The sequence below is a fragment of the Schistocerca gregaria genome, chromosome 9 (genome assembly GCF_023897955.1).
Source record: "Schistocerca gregaria isolate iqSchGreg1 chromosome 9, iqSchGreg1.2, whole genome shotgun sequence".
NCBI lineage: Eukaryota > Metazoa > Arthropoda > Insecta > Orthoptera > Acrididae > Schistocerca > Schistocerca gregaria.
Genome location: NC_064928.1, coordinates 28,732,989 through 28,752,401, shown reverse-complemented (window position 1 = coordinate 28,752,401; position 19,413 = coordinate 28,732,989). Strand labels below are relative to the sequence as shown.

Sequence of the window (19,413 nt, the reverse complement as noted above, 5' to 3'; positions counted from 1 at the left end):
CAACCTTTGCAGTAGTTGCAGGGGCAACAGTCTGATCGACTGACCTGTCCTTGGAACACTAACCAAAACGACCTTGCTGTACTGGTACTGCAAACGGCTGAAAGCAAGGGGACACTACAGCCGTAATTTTTCCTGAGGGCATGCAGCTTCACTGTATGGTTAAATGATGATGGCGTCCTCTTGGGTAAAATATTCCGGAGGTAAAATAGTCCCCCATTAGGATCTCCAGGCGGGGGACTACTGAAGAGGATGTTATCAGGAGAAAGAAAACTGGCGTTCTACGGATTGGAGCGTGGAATGTCAGATCCCTTAATCGGGCAGGTAGGTTAGCAAATTTAGAAAGGGAAATGGACAGATTAAAGTTAGATATAGTGGGAATTAATGAAGTTTGGTGGCAGGAGGAACAAGACTTTTGGTCAGGCGAATACAGAGTTATAAACACAAAACCAAATAGGGGTAATGGAGGAGTAGGTTAAAAAAAAGAGCGGGTAAGCTACTACAAACAGCATAGTGAATGCATAATTGTGGCCAAGATAGACACGAAGCCCACGCCTACTACAGTAGTACAAGTTTATATGCCAACTAGCTCTGCAGATGACGAAGAAATTGATGAAATGTATGATGAAATAAAAGAAATTATTCAGATAGTGAAGGGAGATGAAAATTTAATAGTCATGGGTGACTGGAATTTGACATTAGGAAAAGGAAGAGAAGGAAACATAGTAGGTGAATATGGATTGTGGCTAAGAAATGCAACAGGAAGTCACCTGGTAGAATTTTGTACAGATCGTAACTTAACCATAGCTGACACTTGGTTCAAGAATCACGAAAGAAGGTTGTACACATGGAAGAACCCTGGAGATACTACAAGATTTCAGATAGATCATATAATGGTAAGACAGATTCTGGAACCAGGTTTTAAATAGCAAGACATTTCCAGGGGCAGATGTGGACTCTGACCACAATCTATTGGTTATGACCTGTAGATTAAAACTGAAGAAACTGCAAAAAGGTGGGAATTTAAGGAGATTGGACCTGGATAAACTGAAAGAACCAGAGGTAGTACAGAGTTTCAGGAAGAGCATAAGGGAACAATTGACAGGAATAGGGGAAAGAAATATAGTAGAAGAAGAATGGGTAGCTCTGAGGGATGAAGTCGTGAAGGCAGCAGAGGATCAAGTAGGTAAAAAGAAGAGGGGTAGCAGAAATCCTTAGGCAACAGAAGAGATACTGAATTTAATTGATGAAAGGAGAAAGTACAAAAATGCAGTAAATGAAGCAGGCAAAAAGGAATACAACCGTCTCAAAAATGAGATCGACAGGAAGTGGAAAATGGCTAAGCAGGGATGGCTAGACGACAAATGTAAGGATGTAGAGGCTTATCTCATGAGGGGTAAGATAGGTACTGCCTACAGAAAATTAAAGAGACCTTTGGAGAAAAAGGAACCACTTGCTTGAATATCAAGAGCTCAAATGGAAACCCATTTCTAAGCAAAGAAGGGAAAGCAGAAATGTGGAAGGGGTATATAGAGGGTCTATACAAGGGCGATGTACTTTAGGACAATATTATGGAAATGGAAGAGGAGGTAGATGAAGATGAAATGGGAGATATGCTACTGCGTGAAGAGTTTGACAGAGCACTGAAAGACGTAAGTCAAAACAAGGCCCTGGGAGTAGACAACATTCCATTGGAACTACTGACGGCCTTGGGAGAGCCAGTCCTGACAAAACTCTTCCATCTGGTGAGCAAGATGTATTAGACAGGCGAAATTCTCTCAGACTTCAGATGTGAAAATTACCGAACTATCAGTTTAATACTTCACAGCTGCAAAATACTAACGTGAATTCTTTACAGACGAGTGGAAAAACTGGTAGAAGCCGACCTCAGGGAAGATCAGTTTGGATTCCATAGAAATGTTGGAACACGTGAGGCAATACTGACCCTATGACTTAACTTAGAAGAAAGAATAAGGAAAGGCAAACACATGTTTCCAGCATTTGTAGACCTAGAGAAAGCTTTTGACAATGTTGACTGGAATACTCTCTTTCAAATTCTGAAGGTGGCAGGGGTAAAATATAGGGAGCAAAAGGCTATTTACAATTTGTACAGAAACCAGATGGCAGTTCTAAGAGTCCAGGGACATGAAAGGGAAACAGTGTTTGGGAAGGGAGAGAGAGAGAGGGTTGTAGCCTTTCCCCAATGCTGTTTAATATGTATATTGAGCAAGCAGTAAAGGAAACAATAGTAAAGTTCGGAGTAGGTATAACAATCCATGGAGAAGAAATAAAAACTTTGAAATTTGCACGACATTGTAATTCTGTCTGAGACAGCAAAGAACCTGGAAGAGCAGCTGAACGAATGGACAGTGTCATTATAGGGGGATACAAGAGGAATGTCAATGAAAGCAAGTCTGAAGGTAACAGGGATGATAAAAAAAAAAAAAACAACGGAGTGAAAGGCTATTTACAACTTGTACAGAAACCAGACGGTAGTTAAAAGAGACGAGGGGCATGAAAGGGAAGCAGTGGTTGTGAAGGGAGTAAAACAGGGTCATAGCCTGTCCGTAATGTTATTCAGTCTGTACAGTAAGCAAACAGTCAGGGTGACCAAAGAAAATTCTGGAGAAGAAATTAAACTTCAGGGAGAAGAAACAAAAACTATGAGGTTTGCCAATGACATTGTAATTCTGTCAGAGACAGCAAAGGACTTGGAAGAGCAGTTGAACGGAATGGACAGTGTCTTGAAAGGAGGATATAAGATGAACATTAACAAAAGCAAAACGAGGATAATGGAATGTAGTCAAATTAAATCGGGTGATGCTGACGGAATTAGATTAGGAAATGAGACACTTAAAGTAGTAAAGGAGTTTTGCTATTGGGGGAGCAAAATAACTGATGATGGTCGAAGTAGAGACGATATAAAATGTAGACTGGCAATGGCAAAGAAAGCGTTTCTGAAAAAGAGAATTTTTTCTGGAAGTATTTGTATGGAATGTAGCCATGTATGGAAGTGAAACATGGACGATAACTAGTTTGGACAAGAAGAGAGTAGAAGCTTTCGAAATGTGGTGCTACAGAAGAATGCTGAAGAGTAGATGGGTAGATCACATAACTAATGATGAAGTATTGAATAGAATTGGGGAGAGTAGGAGTTCGTGGCACAACTTAACTAGAAGAAGGGATAGGTTGGTATGACATGTTCTGAGGCATCAAGGGATCACCAATTTAGTGCTGGAGGGGAGCGTGAAGGGTAAAAATCGTAGAGGGAGACCAAGAGACGAATACACTAAGCAGATTCAGAAGGATGTAGGCTGCAGTAGGTACTGGGAGATGAAGCTTGCACAGGACAGAGCAGCTTGGAGAGCTGCATCAAACCAGACTCAGGACTGAAGACAACAACAACAATTTAACCATCAAATTTGTCTTCTCTACAGTGTGAATCTTCAATAACTGAATCTAGTGCCCAGCACACTTTTCTTTCCAAGGCATACTTCACTTTTTCTAGCTTCTTTTTACCATATGCGGCCTGTGATTTGGAATGGCGTAAAGTTTTAAGGGACAGCACCCCAAATAACGTAAAGTTTTATTTGCATCCTCAATACTTGGACATTTTAGAACTGATTTGCGAAATGTCACCCCCATGTCATATGCATCACTTTCATTTCTATTACTGATGTCAGTTTTCTGTTCACAAATCTTACAACATGTTGTGCACAGCTTTTGGCCTGGATTTACATAGATTCTTTTAGTACTTAATGTTTTACACAAAGACAAGCAAGATTTTTTAACAGTTTGTGTTGTTTGAAAGGATCACAATTCATTTGATGACTTTCCAAAACATTTAAGTAATAGTATTTGTGGTGTCCACATGCAGTAGCACTTTCTTGATCTTGTGGAAACCTTATACTGGATCACAGCAATATCAAATCACATTGATCTTTGCTCAGCTCTTATACTTTTTGTAGATTTTTTACTAATGTATAGGTTGTCAAATGACATTGCATTTTTTTTCAAACAGCGCGTGAATTATTTTCCATTGCAATCAAAACTGAGCAGTAATTCACTGAAATCATACTTCATACAAATGGAATGACAGGGCTGCACCAGGAACAGATGTGACCTGTCTCACAGAAAGGCATAGAGCAACTGAAGCCAAATAGACTACTTGTTGCTTGCCATTTATTCTCAACAATGAATTCCAGCAACTGTTGCATTGATTTTATGACTATAAAGATTTCAAACAAGCTACTGCTGTCTAAGAACACTATCACTGTCAGCAGGTGATTGGCTGAACACACAAATCACATATATCATAGTCTTTAAACAATTACTGAATTAGTCAAATGAAAAGAAATAAATTTCCGCACTTAATTTGCTTGCCTAGAATGAGTTTTACTTAAAAATGGTAATTGGATACCCTTGCACCTGATGCAGTGACAGTGAATGGATGAACTTACTTAAAATGACTTTTTAATCCCAGCGAAAAGAATTTTGATTTCAGATGTTTGTGTCAATTAGATGAAGACCATTAAAATATTTATTTTATTAGAAAACAATCTAGGAGATTATATAAGACCAAAATCTGGTTCCCAGAAGGTTGGGGAAATGTGATATATAAGCATTTTTCTACATCCTTTCAATGTTTTTTGAAATTGAGAATTGACATACGTAATTTCTTTTTAAATTTTCTTTGTAACTTATTGCTTAAATAATTACCTGTCTGTAAAGGGTGACTTGAATTTGGTCATTGATCAGGTAGTGATGTTATTTTCAGCTTGCAGGGTTGCAATTGTGAACTTCAAAGAGTAATCCCTTCATCGCACGATTTACGGGTTTCTCGTTCTTCGTGGAGTACGTGTAGTGTTCCCATTTTCTCTTCTTCAGCTTCTGCAAGACACTTGTGAAGTCCTCTAAAGTTTTGGCCAAGCTCTGATATAGGTCGTTTCCTGCTACTTTGAACCAGATAATTTCTTTTGTCGCTTCTTTGACTACTTCAAGCAGTTTGGTAAATGAGTTTTCAAACTTGATGATGATAGAGGAAGCCTACTTTGCTTTGGCAGAGCAGTTTGCAGCAGCTGCTGCGAGTCCGTCCTGCTCACTGTTGTCTAGGGCTCGGAACAAGTTCCTCATCAGGGCAGGGTCTGCAGTTATAATGCGCCTCGGTGGAGTAGTCCTGATCAAGCCATCGGAGTTGGTTGTCCCTTTGGCTATCTTACGGTTACCTTTGGAGTGGGAGTCTCGTTTTTCCATTTGCTGGACTCTGAGGTAACAGGCCATGTCTCCCAATCGGCTTGTGCCTCTGCTGCGGCTACTACTACTTCTGCAGCAGGTGCCTGGTTGGGGTAGCACCCCAAGGTGAACCTGACGGTGTTAGAAGATACCTCTGCTCGGAGTGCTACCATGGGTTCGTCCTGATCTTTTAGACGGTTGTTAGGACTGTGAGAGACAGATGGTAGAGTTTCCCTATGCATTGTGGCATGTAAAAGTTAGGAGGAAAGAGAATACAGATTTCTGGCCTACTGACTGTGGCCCGGTACCTCGTGAAGGGGCCCCAAATCACAGTGTTTCTTAACAGTTCCCAGATGACCTGCATTTTGTTCACGAACAATTCCCAGGACAGCTGTGCTGAGTGAACTGCAGATTTTCCTGGCTCTTGACAACAGAATATTGCTTTCCCACACAGAGTGTGATCTTTGATGCAACCTTGCGATTTCTTCTTTCTGTAGTGCAAGTTATTTCGTGAAGTCAGCCAATCACGTAAACGTCTCCTTAAATTTCACGGCTGTTGATTTTCGGCGCATAATGTTATTCACTATTATAGTAAGTCACCATGTGCCAGGCCACAAGGATAAGGTACAATTATTTGCTGGATGTGTTCTTTACATCACATGCTGCAGGATGGTGTTTGTCATACACACATTGGAAACATAAATTGAAACATCACCTACTACATCAAACTAATGCAATTTTCCCGTATTTACAGGGAGTGTTCAGAGTTTAACGGATAAACGCACCTCGCTGACATTTTAAAAATCTCTCTTTCTTCCAATAGTTTGGATGCAAACCATATACGATGAGTGACTAAAAATATAGATTAAAATTAATTGTGAGCAGGATTCCAACTGTTGCCTCATACACATTTGCCTCGTTCGCACAAAAGCTAACAACTTCACCCCCACGAACTCTAACGTCCAAGCACCTACGCACAGATACATCAGTTATATAACAGACGTGTAAAACTTTTCTTGTGATATTCTTGGAACTGTGAGCACTTTTTTTTTTTTTTTAAATGGCCTACGAAAGCGTATGAAGTTTGAAGTAAATCTGTGATGAAAACGTCATTGCCTCCCGTTGTTGGAATGGTGTTTTACTGAATACTATGAAGTTCTGAACTAAAACACATTTTTAAAGAATGTTTTAGATCACCATCTCCACAGAAAAGTAAAAACAGAAAACTGAAGCTATGCTGTAAAAAATTTGGAATCACCACCACTCACTCTGGCTAAATAAAAATTACTGGAAAAATTGGGAGGTAAATCATGTGGCCCATGGAAGACAAGTAGAGTGCAAAAACTATGAAGTTTAACTACAGTAAAATATGAGAGGACCACATACATACATTCTAAGATGCACCACAAAGGAATTATCCAAATATGACAGAAACCAGTATTGTACATGTACAGACAAATGAATGATTATAATTTCAGAAGAAATTGATGATTTATTCAAGACAAAGAGCTTCAAAAAATGAGCACCTCTCACCCTTAAGCAAGCAGTTATTCAGCCTTGCACCGATTGTGTTGCTGGATATCCTCCTGAGGGGTATTGTGTCAAATTCTGTCCAATTGGTGGGTTAGATCATCACAATCCCGAGCTGGTTGAGAGGGCTGTGCCCATAAAGGAGCAAATCTTTTCAATTTGGGGGAAGATCCAGCAGCCCTGCTTGCCAAGGCAGGATTTGGAAAGCAGTAGAAACTCTCACCATGTGAGGAAGGGCATCACCTAGATGAAATGTCCAGGATGGCTTGCCACTAAGGGCAACAAAATGGGTGTCAAATATTGTCAGCATACTGCTATGCTGAAGGGTGCCCCTGATGATGGCCAAAGGGATCCTGCTAAGAAAAGAAATGGCACCCCAGGCCATCACTCCTGGCCGTCGGGCCTTATGGTGAGTGATAGACAGGTTATCTCACAGCATCTCCATATATGTCTTAGGACTGGACTCTCACTGACTGGAGTATACTTGTCTTTAGTCATGAGACCTACTTCGAACTGAGCTCCAATGACCATCAGAGGTGCAACTGAAGACACCCTGGACGGTGGCGGGATACCGACTCTAATGTTGCCCACAGTATGGTCCGACAACCAGGACTGGTGGTCCGGTGTGTCATTTCGTTTCATAGCAGGATCTATTTGGTTGTCACCCATGGCACACACACACAGCACTGCAGTATATAAACAATATTCTACTCCCAATTTTGTTGCCCTTCATGGGAAGCCATCCTGGGCTTACATTTCATGAAGATAACGCCACCTGCACACGGCAAGAGTTTCTACTGCTTGTCTTCGTGGTTGTCAAATCCTACTTTGTCCAGCAAAGATGACACCCAATTCAAAATGTTTGGAGCATTAAGGGTAGGGCCCTCCAACTAGCCCAGGATTTTGAGCATTTAACACAGAACCAATTTTAAGGAATTTGGCACGATATCCCTCAGAAGCGCATCCAACACCTCTTTCTATCAATACCAAGTTGAGTAATTGCTTGCATTAAGGCCAGAAGTGGACCAATGCTATGCTGATTTGCTCAATTTGTGAACCTCTCTATCTCTTACATAACTCGTTTAAATTTTCTGAAATTGTATTTGTTTGCCTGCATATGTACACCACATCTCACATCTATGGGAGATGAGAGATGTGGGGGGAAGGAGAAGGAAGTCAGAGAGAGAGAGAGAGAGAGAGAGAGAGAGAGAGAGAGAGAGAGAGAGAGAGAGAGAGAGAGAGAGAGAGAGAGAGAGAGATAGGGGGGGGGGGGGGGGGGGGGGGAAGAAAATCCCTCTTTATCCGGTATTACACTTGAAGCATGAATGATAAGAACACACTACCTGAAACCCCTAGATTTTATGATGAAATACATATGATTGATGACACAGTCAGCATACAAAAATTTAGTGCCAGGAATGCATTGTTACAAAATCACTGATCAAAGTTCATTACTAAAGTTTTATTCTTAGCTACGGTTTGCAGATTACGCTAATGAAATTTGCACAATGACTGAAATGGAAAAAAGGCAATTTATGCAACATGGATAATGGAGGTCAAACGGCTGTGGCAAAATCCTATTTTTGTCAGAGAACTAATAACAAAGCATTTTGTACAGAAAGGCAGAAACAGCACAGCAAGTTACCTGCATGTTCAGGGGAATGTAATTGTTATCCACCTCTCTGATATGGACTTAGCAAATTTTAAAATTATAGCAGACACTACATCGCAGCGGAAAGTATAGCAACATGTTGACTGTTTACTCTATGTCCGAGTTGCTCCTTTTCCCTTTCTACATAACCAATGACAACTTATTCCGACATTCTTCTGTGCAGTAGCAATAGCTCTGAAGCAGATGCGATTTCAGTTTCGTTTTAATTTTACTATCCATTACATTCTTTACACCACTGGGCGGGTGGTCAAATATTTTCATGACTGTACACCTCACTGCTTTCTGTGCAATACCAAAGCTGAGTGATGGACACGGCCAATAATTTATATTTCTAACATTCTATTGTGGAATGTTAATGTTTTCAAGCTGTGACTGATCACAACAAACTTCATTTGAGAGTAAACATACTGTGAGGCTGTAGTCCATATGCATCCCACTTTTTGTAATAAGCTATCTACAAGTTTCCATAGAGAACACCGCGTATGTTAATTACTTGCTTCAGTGCAACAAACATTACCCCTCAATGAAACATTTGTTAATGCAAACACAATAAAAGTCATCTTTGACATTTTCATCTCCAAAACATTCATGGCTACACGTAAATGTGAACGCTAAAAGAGGCCTATCTAACGTTCTTGGTCTGTCTACACCTGTTGCCATCAATTTCATGTTATTAATGTTCGGCTTGTGTCTATGTGCAACTGAACAGCCAATTTTTATTCCCCTTAATTTACCGAGTCTCCTTCAGCATACATACTTCCATTGACGATACTACAACAACAAATTAATTCAAAATGTGTCACGCAAAATGGAAAATGATTTTAGTCAGATGCACAAAGTTACATCCTGAAAAATACTGACAGTTACAGTGTCTAAATGCAACACCAATTAACATATATCCAATGAACTGCCTAGATTCCACAAAACTGTCATGCATAATTTGCGCTGTTACGCAGAGCACACTCAATGAAAAGCTTGTACGTAGTTTCCAAGTAGGGTGTATGTTTAATTTAAAGAACTCTTTCTTCCTTCGCTTTGTGATGTATTAACACTGCGGCCTGAGTTATGTTTGGGCCTAAAAATCTGTGGTTACAAGATTGAGGTTATTACTTTCGTTTTCTGGTAACACCAACTTCAAAATTAAATCTGTGGAATCTGAGTACATAATAAAAGCACGCGCTGTAATTACTAAACTCACGTAGGCACAGCATAGTAGTGGTAGCAGCAATAACGCACAATTGAAGTCAGTACACACACCGCCACTAACTCGTATTGACACCACGTGACCACTGACCAGCACTTGCCAGTGTCGCCAACTCTAGAAAAAACCAGAGTCGTTAGATTCAATATCAAAAGTCGCTAAAACTGATTTTACTAGGGGCGTACTAAAAATTTCGTGCTGTGAATGGTGCAATAAGCCAGTGAGGAGCTGGGAGGGGGTAATAAAATATTAATAAAAGCGGTCTCATACGTAACTGCTATATTGTCTTAATTAAATGACGCATCAATTGCAACAACATACATATAAAATACGCTAACGTTTAATTAAACATGTTATCATAATTGACGCAACATACAAATTGTTGTTTCAATCACTGTAGTCAAATATACTAGAAATATACAACTATATTTGTAACAAAAGAAAGCAAGAACTCAAATTAGGTTACAAAATATACACATACCGGTATGTGAGCTATTCATCGTCGTCACTCAGAAGATCGAATAACTCTTCTGTTTCATGCTCAAACAAAACTCTAGTTGATGTAGAGGGTTGAACGTCGCTCAAAAGATGATGTTGCATTTCGACTGGTTTTGTCGCAAAAGAGTAACTTTTGTTCGTTCCAATAAGCTCCAATACGTCTGACAGTATGTCAAAAGATGCACAGTGTTTATTTTGTTTCTTCAGCTGGTCTCTTAATATGATCAAAGCATTAATTAACTTTAACTATAATCTGTTACATTGTTCAGTTTTTATAATGTTCATAGAACTGAATATTCTTTCCACTTCTGCATTTGAATGCGGTGGGCATACAACAGTCATTGCTAGCCGTGAAATCAAAGAAAAAGGATTCTCCCCTGCGGCATTCTTATACGGCAAAACCTCACTTCAAAATCGAACACACCTAATAATATTGATATTATGCCATTCTTGCAGCATACCGTCCAAGAAATCTCCACTAAAACCCAATTCTTTGGCAACATTCGCTACAGCATTATTTTTATTCACTTTTAGTGGTTCTTCAATATTCAGCATTGACACTCTTTTCAGGATCGTAACGTTAGTTGGCAGTCTTTTTTTGAATTTATTTTATGAGTTTCAGACTAAACTGAAAGCAAATATTCCTCAAATACACTTTATTTTCTTCATACAATCTTGACTCTGACAATTTCTGTTCAAACATAAAGCCAAGGTTCGGATTTGAGTACATACATTCGCTTGGAACTGGTGTTGTCAACAAATGAACAATTGGAAAAACTATGTTTTGACCGAGTGACCGCATGAGAAATACAAGTGTATCTAGTAATTTAGTGGGGTCATTGTCTTCTCCTTCAAAAGCTTTTATTGCTATTTGTATGTCTTTTAAAAACATGTTTAAGGTAAAACATGTAAAGATGATTTGAGTTATTTTCTACAAAGGATCAATAGTGTAACAATCGTCTTGAACAATGGTAAGCGAAAAATGAAGCTTTAGTTCTTCTCACTGCTCCAGAATTCTTCGTATTGCTGGTGCAATTGAAAGCCAACATAATGCACAGACCTTCAAAATTTTTAGTGGCTGTTTTCCACAATTTATTGTCTCATAAACCTTTTTATATTCCTCTTGCCTTGCCGTTGGTGGGGACGCTTGCAATACAGATGGCAGTACCATAGGTGCAACCACAACGGAGGGGTATCTGTTGAGAGGCCAGACAAACGTGTGCTTCCTGAAGAGGGGCAGCAACCTTTGCAGTAGCTGCAGGGGCAACAGACTGGATGACTCACTGATCTGGCCTTGTAACACCAACTAAAACGGCCTTGCTGTGATGGTACTGCGAACGGCTGAATGCAAGGGGAAACTACAACCCTTAATTTTTCCCGAGGGCATCCTGCTTTACTGTATGGTTAAATGATGATGGCATCCCCTTCAGTAAAATATTCCGGAGGTAAAATAGTCCCCGATTCGGATCTCTGGGCAGGGACTACTCAGGAGGAAGTTGTTATAAGGAGAAAGAAAACTGGCGTTCTATGGATCGGAGTGTGGAATGTCAGATCCCTTAATCGGGTAGGTAGGTTAGAAAATTTAGAAAGGGAAATGGATAGGTTAAAGGTAGATATAGTGGGAATTAGTGAATTTCGCTGGCAGGGGGAACAAGACTTTTGGTCAGGTGAATACAGGGTTCTAAATACAAAATCAAATAGGGGTGATGCAGGAGTACCTTTAATAATGAATGAAAAAGTAGGAGTGCGGGTAAGATTCTACAAACAGCATAGTGAACGCCTTATTGTGGCCAAGATAGACACGAAGCCCATGCTTACTACAGTAGTACAATATTATATGCCAACTAGCTCTGTTGATGAAGAAATTGATGAAATGTATCATGAGATACAAGAAATTATTCAGGTAGTGAAGGGAGACGAAAATTTAATAGTCAAGGGTGACTGGAATTCGGTAGTAGGAAAAAGGGAGAGAAGGAAACATAGTAGGTGAGTATGGATTGGGGGTAAGAAGAGGAAGTTGCCTGGTAGAATTTTGCACAGAGCTTAACTTAATCATAGCTAGCACTTGGTTGAAGAATCATGAAAGAAGTTTGTATACATGGAAGAACCCTGGAGATACTAGAAGGTTTCAGATAGATTATATAAAGGTAAGACAGAGATCTAGGAACCAGGTTTTAAATAGGAAGACATTTCCTGGGGCAGATGTGGACTCTGACCACAATCTATTGGTTATGACCTGTAGATTAAAACTGAAGAAACTGCAAAAAGGTGGGAATTTAAGGAGATGGGACCTGGATAAACTGAAAGAACCAGAGGTAGTACAGAGTTTCAGGAAGAGCATAAGGGAACAATTGACAGGAATAGGGGAAAGAAATACAGTAGAAGAAGAATGGGTAACTCTGAGAGATGAAGTAGTGAAGGCAGCAGAGGATCAAGTAAGTAAAAAGAAGAGGGGTAGTAGAAATCCTTAGGCAACAGAAGAGATACTGAATTTAATTCATGAAAGGAGAAAGTACAAAAATGCAGTAAGTGTAGCAGGCAGAAAGGAATACACACGTGGAATACAAACATTTCAAAAATGAAATCGATAGGAAGTGGAAAATGGCTAAGCAGGGATGGCTAGAGGAGAAATGTAAGGATGTAGAGGCTTATCTCATTAGGGGTAAGATACGTACTGCCTACAGTAAATTAAAGAGACCGTTGGAGAAAAAGAAACCACTTGCTTGAGTATCAAGAGCTCAAATGGAAACCCATTTCTAAGCAAAGAAGGGAAAGCAGAAATGTGGAAGGGGTATATAGAGGGTTTATACAAGGGCGATGTACTTGAGGACAATATTATGGAAATGGAAGAGGAGGTAGATGAAGATGAAATGGGAGATATGATACTGTGTGAAGAGTTCGACACAGCACTGAAAGACTTAAGACGAAACAAGGCCCCCAGGGTGGACAACATTCCATTAGAACTCTTCATAGCCTTGGGAGAGCCAGTCCTGACAAAACTCTGCCATCTGGTGAGCAAGATGTATTAGACAGGCGAAATTCTCTCAGACTTCAAGAAGAATACAATAATTCCCTTCCCAAAGAAAACAGGTGTTGACAGATGTGGAAAATTACCGAACTATCAGTTTAATAAATCACAGCTGCAAAATACTAACGTGAATTCTTTACAGACGAATGGAAAAACTGGTAGAAGCCGACCTCAGGGAAGATCAGTTTGGATTCCGTAGAAATGTTGGAACATGTGAGGCAATACTGACCCTACGACTTATCTTAGAAGCTACATTAAGGAAAGGCAAACCTACCTTTCTAGCATTTGTAGACTTAGAGAAAGCTTTTGACAATGTTGACTGGAATACTCTCTTTCAAATTCTGAAGGTGGCAGGGGTTAAATACAAGGGAGCGAAAGGCTATTTACAATTTGTACAGAAACCAGATGGCAGTTATCAAAGTCGAGGGACATGAAAGTGAAGCAGTGGTTGGGAAGGGAGTGAGGCACGGTTGTAGCCTCTCCCTGATGTTATTCAATCTGTATATTGAGCGAGCAGTAAAGGACAGTGTCTTGAAAGAATGTAGTCGAATTAAGTCGGGTGATGCTGAGGGAATTAGATTAGGAAATGTGACACTTAAAGTAGTTCCATTATCGTCGTTTTGCTTTTGATGATGTTATTCTTATATCTTCCTTTCAAGACACTGTCCATTCCGTTCAACTACTCAGTTCTTTGCTGTCCCTGACAGAATTACAATGTCATCAGCGAACCTCAATTTTTTTATTTTTTCTCTCTGGATTTTAATACCTACTCCAAATTTTTCTTTTGTTTCCTTTAGTGCTTGCTCAATATACAGACTGAATAAGATTCAAGCGTTGTCCTCCATATTTTGCATAGAAGGTTTGCGAGAAGCACTTGCGACGGACAACCGAGCACAGTTCAGTTCATGTGATTTTGAATAGTTTTGTGAACGCAACGCATTCATCATCTAACAAGCGCTCCGTTTCATCCCCAGTCCAATGGAGAAGCAGAACAACAGATGGCAAAGATTCGCATCACCCACGCACAGGAACAGGCGCTGCAACCCTTTCACGTCTCCTATCGCTCTCACCCACGAGACGGACCGTTACCGGCGGAACTTGCGCATGCCCGCCACCATCGGACGCTGCTACCCTTGCTACACGTACCACAGCATATGGCGCCACCAATATTCGGCAAGTATCGCTTTGCACCTCGCGATCTTGTTTTCTTCAGGGTTTATGGCAACAGTGGGCTCTGGGAAAGAAGCGTGATCGAGAAATGCATTGGCCCTTTTACGTACGCGATTGCAGGTCCCTATGCTTTGCAGCGCCGCCACCAGAACCATCTGCCACATTTCTGCCCTCAGACTCACAGCCGCCCGCTGGTGCACCAGGGCACCCCAGGAGGGGCAGATGGACGACGCGCCGTCGCCCCCGCCGTCCCCACTCGCCCAGCCGACAGATCTGGACTCACCATCACTGTCGCCGTAGCCGTCAGCGTCGCGTCACAGCCGCAGGACGCGCCCTCAGGCCTAGACGTGTGCCCCGGCACCAGTTTTTTGGAGGATGTCCCTGTTGCGTCGCAAGCCAGACGGCGAGGTACGGTCGAGAGTACTTCTTCCTCCACAGTCGTGGCTCCAGGCTCATCTCCACATTCAGAGTCACACCTCCCTCCCCACTGCCGGTCGCATCTCCCCTACACGACAACGGTGCAGCATTTCGGGGTGAGAGGAACGTGCTGGCGTAAGCTGTCACTAGCATACTGGACGGCAAAGATGTAGCACGAAGATCGATAGTAGGAGCTCGATCAAGTGGAGGCCAGAGACAGACTCGCAAGCAACGCGCCGCCGAGGCCCTCTCGACTGCAAGTACTAAGGACGCCGTCACTTTCCGGAGGCTCTCAGTCTAGCTCACTGACTCGGACTAACTCACTGGTGTCTGTCAGTTTACATCTTAGGTTACGACAGTATATAGCGACCAGATCGAGACTAGCAGCGAGATTAAAGTTGGTAATAGCAAGATTACTGATACTGTCTGCAGGAGGACTCATTACTGTGCTTGTACCACAACACTTTGACTCTGTTCACGATAAGTAGTTTCTTGTTATTGTTACTAAAGAACTGTGTTAATCTATATGTCCATTTGTGTTAAAGAAAGAGTATACTGGCTACCAAACAACATCCTCTCCCTCGATCCTTACAGTACAAGATTCTACAATTCCATACAGCACCTTGTATCCTGAATAGTGTTTAAATAAACAGTGGGTGTCGGACCGAGACTTGAACTCGGGACCTATGCCTTTCGCGGGCAAGTGCTCTTTTCTTTCAGGAGTGCTAGTTCTGCAAGGTTGGCAGGAGAGCTTCTGTAAAGTTTGGAAGGTAGGAGTCGAGGTACTGGCAGAAGTAAAGCACTGAGCTCGGGACGTGAGTCGTGCTTGGGTAGCTCAGTTGGTAGAGCACTTGCCTGCGAAAGGCAAAGGTCCCGAGTTCGAGTCTCGGTGCAGCACACAGTTTTAATCTGCCAGGAAGTTTCATATCAGCGCACACTCCGCTGCGAAGTGGAAATCGCATTCTGCAAACATTCCCCAGGCTGTGGCTAAGCCATGTCTCCGCATATCCTTTCCTTCAGGAGTGCTAGTTCTGCAAGGTTCGTAGGAGAGCTTGTGTAAAGTTTGGAAGGTATGAGGCGAGGTACTGGCAGAAGTAAAGCGGTGAGGACGGGGCGTGAGTCGTGCTTGGGTGGCTCAGTTGGTGCATTCCGCCGCCGGCGGCCGTCCTGTGCGGACGTGCGGAGCGGCTGTTGCGGTGTTTACGTTGTCGCTGCGAGCGGCCGGCGCTGTGTGGTGAGTGTGCGCTGTCTGCATTAGTTATAGTACACGATCACGTTTCTAATATGAAATAATGGACCAGACAACGCGACGAAATACTTTGAAGTTTATTTTCGATCCGAACTACGGAAGACCGAAATCTTACGAAGTTGAGTCATTTATCGAAGAAACTTTTCAGATCAAAGTGGATGAATTATTTGGAAGTCACCTGTCGATTGTCAGCCGACTGTGTTCCTTAAGTTATCCAGTTCTGACAAGTGCGACCAAATTGTAGAAGCGTGTGGTGGGGTGGCCACATTCAAACATTCAGACGGACACGTAGGGCAGGTCACGGTTTCGCGTGCAGGAATGGGGATAAGAACGGTTCGAATTTTTGAGCTCCCCTTTGAAATAACGCTCGAGGAAATTAACAACAAACTGAGAGACTATGGCGCGATTATCAACAATGTCGCCGAAAAATGGTCTAGCACAAGTATCCAGTATTAAATGGAGTCAGACATGCTGAAACATATCCCATCGTATCTCTGGACTGGTGGGTATCGAGCGATCATCATTTACGATGGCCAGCCGAGAACCTGCTTGGGTTGTGGTTCGACCCAACACGACCACACGCAGTGTGTTCAACGGCGTGTGACGCAACTGCCGACTGGAGTCTGTCTGTCTGTCTGTCTGTCTGTCTGATCCATTATGTCATTCTAGAAATGTGATCGTGAACTATGACTGACGCAGAAAGAGCGAGACCCGCCTAGTCAAATGGCCACGCTACCCGTGACGTACGCCGCCGCACTACGCAGTGACGTCGCCCCAGACATGTGTTTCGACACGGCGGTAGTTGCTTATGCCGACGTTCCCGATGGTAGCGTAGCCATGGATACTAGCAGCACAGAAGCTACAGGTCCAGCACACTCACAAGACGAGGAAACTGACAGGTGTGCAGAACAAGACCAGGCTAAGATGGCAGAAGAAGACATGTGCAAAACACTCGAAGAAGTCGGGCAACACAAAGAGGACACGGTTGCAACTGCGGAGGATAACGACCAGCAGCCTACAACTGTCTCACAAAGGAAACGGAAGAAACGTCGAGTAGCTCGTCAAGGAGAGACTGGGCAGGTGACGTGGAGGAGCAAAGCCATGATGCAGACATGGCTGACATACCACGACATTCAGGACGGACCGTCGACAAGATGTGCCCACCAGGCAGCAAGCCACCATCACAGACACTCGTGCAGCAGATGATGATGCCGACTTCTTCTAAGTGGACCCAACATCCACTTCACCTGGCAAACAGTATCCCACCTGACACGGTATAGTCGACATGACGTCCTTGCAGGCGTACAGAATTGCGACCTCGAACATAAATAAAATTAGGAGCATCCTCAATCTGAGGAATCTCCAAGATTTTCTGTACGCTGCTGATGTTGACATCTTAATGCTGCAAGAAGTGACGGATATCCGTTTAGACGACATCACTGGCTACAACGCCGTCATCAATCCTAGCAATGACAATGGCCTCGGCACAGCGATTATGACTAAAGAGGGGATCCTACTTACAGACGTGGAGAAACTGCCGAACAGTGGAGGTCTGGCTGTCACGATAAACAACACCAGGTTTATCAACATATATGCCCCGTCAGAAACCGCGAACAAGCGCCACAGGGCCGAATTTTTCAAGGAGGTGCGACCTGAACAAATAATATTTGCGGGTGACTTTAATTGCGTGCTGAGTCCCAAAGATCAGACGCCAAATTTTAAGAAATTTCTGGAGCTGCAGAACATCGTGAGAGACTTCCGTCTGCTTGATACTTAGGAACTAAAACACGGTGATAAGCTAGGTTTCACCTACGTCACCAGCCATTCTGCCAGTCGTATCGACAGGATTTACGTAACATCCAATTTAAGGAGACACGTTTTACAGTCCGAGCTATGGCCCACTATTTTCTCTGATCACATCGCGTACATGTATATATGATAAATTTAGAGAAACAAGGAACTTACAGGGCGAGGGGTCAGTGGAAGCTAAACGATGCTCATCTTTCGGATCCTGGATGTCATGCAGCCTTCCACACCACTTGGGCAGAATGTGAAAGGAAGTTCCACTTGTACGATATTGCGCTGAATTGGTGGCTAAACGCCGGCCGCGGTGGTCTAGCGGTTCAGATGCTCAGTCCGGAACCGCGCGATTGCTACGGTCGCAGCTTCGAATCCTGCCGCGGGCATGGATGTGTGTGATTTCCTTAGGTTAGTTAGGTTTAAGTAGTTCTAAGTTCTAGGGGACTGATGACCACAGATGTTAAGTCCTATAGTGCTCAGAGCCATTTTGGTGGCTAAACTGCGTGAAGCCCGCAATAATAAAGACGATGAAACCTTACTCTCATGAAAAAGTCGCCTGCCGGAAGCGGACATTAGACTTTTACTTCAGCGTTCTGAGAGACTTGTGCGTTCGGGATGCTACAGTCATAACAAATCGTGGGCATATCAACAGAATAAAAGCAAAACTGCTCACCCTGCGGAGACAACATCTCGAAGGCCGTAAAATACGAACGCGTATGCAGAACGGTACACGAGAAGAGACGACATCGATGTACCACATCCTCCAAGAGAATAAAAGACAAAATCGGAAAATTCTGACGGAACTCAGTCGCCGAAACAATATTCAGAGTTCGGTAAGACAAGGTTGCCCCATGTCCATGACGCTTTTCGCGATTGCGCTTGAACCTCTCTCAGTAACCTTGACTCGGGAACTCCGTGGACTACATCTACACGGACATTAGACCATATGTCAAGCCTACGCAGACGATGTAGGGGTCCTTGTGACTGACGAAAGCGAGATGGAAACAGTACTTGAACTTGTGGCAACCTACGAACTGCCGTCAGGAGCTCAACTCAACCGCAATAAATCTGGTATTATGAATCTTGATCAGGGTATAGAGATCAGAGACGCTGGACCTATCAGCACTGTGGAAAAAATAAAATGCCTTGGAATAGAATCTACGAGTAATATCCGCCGCACGGCCACTCTCAATTATAGAAAATTACTTGCTACATTACGGGTAAGCATACAGCAACACAGCTTGCGTAATTTAAATTCAATACAAAAAGTACCTATATAACTTCCAAAGCCAACTATGTTGCTCAAGTGCTGCCTCTGCCACGAACCATAGCACACCAAATGGGAGCAGCGCATGGCTATTTTGTCAGCAGAGGTCAGATATTTAAGGTTTCATATGATACCTTGACCTTCACCGACAGGCGACGGAGATCTACATCTGACAGACATCTACCTTAAAGCGCAAGCGCTATACATTAGCAAAACTTATAAACAGTGGCAACGATCACCGCGGACCTTAGTGGATCATCTCTTACAGTCAGCAGAGATCCACCAATCGATGTGCATCACATCTCCCACGAGCTGTACCACTATAAACATTTTCTTATGCAATACAGCTATG

The 19,413-nt window shown here is 42.6% G+C and overlaps 1 long non-coding RNA gene across 1 annotated transcript in view; it reads right to left on the bottom strand.

Annotated features, from left to right (window-relative positions):
- The window catches only part of LOC126291793 (uncharacterized), a 29,261-nt gene extending 19,463 nt beyond the window's left edge, over positions 1–9,798 (bottom strand). Inside the window, exon 1 of the long non-coding RNA XR_007551872.1 lies at positions 9,630–9,798. This is a non-coding gene — a long non-coding RNA (uncharacterized LOC126291793). The remainder of the gene's footprint in view (positions 1–9,629) is intronic.
- Positions 9,799–19,413: the final 9,615 nt, after the last annotated feature.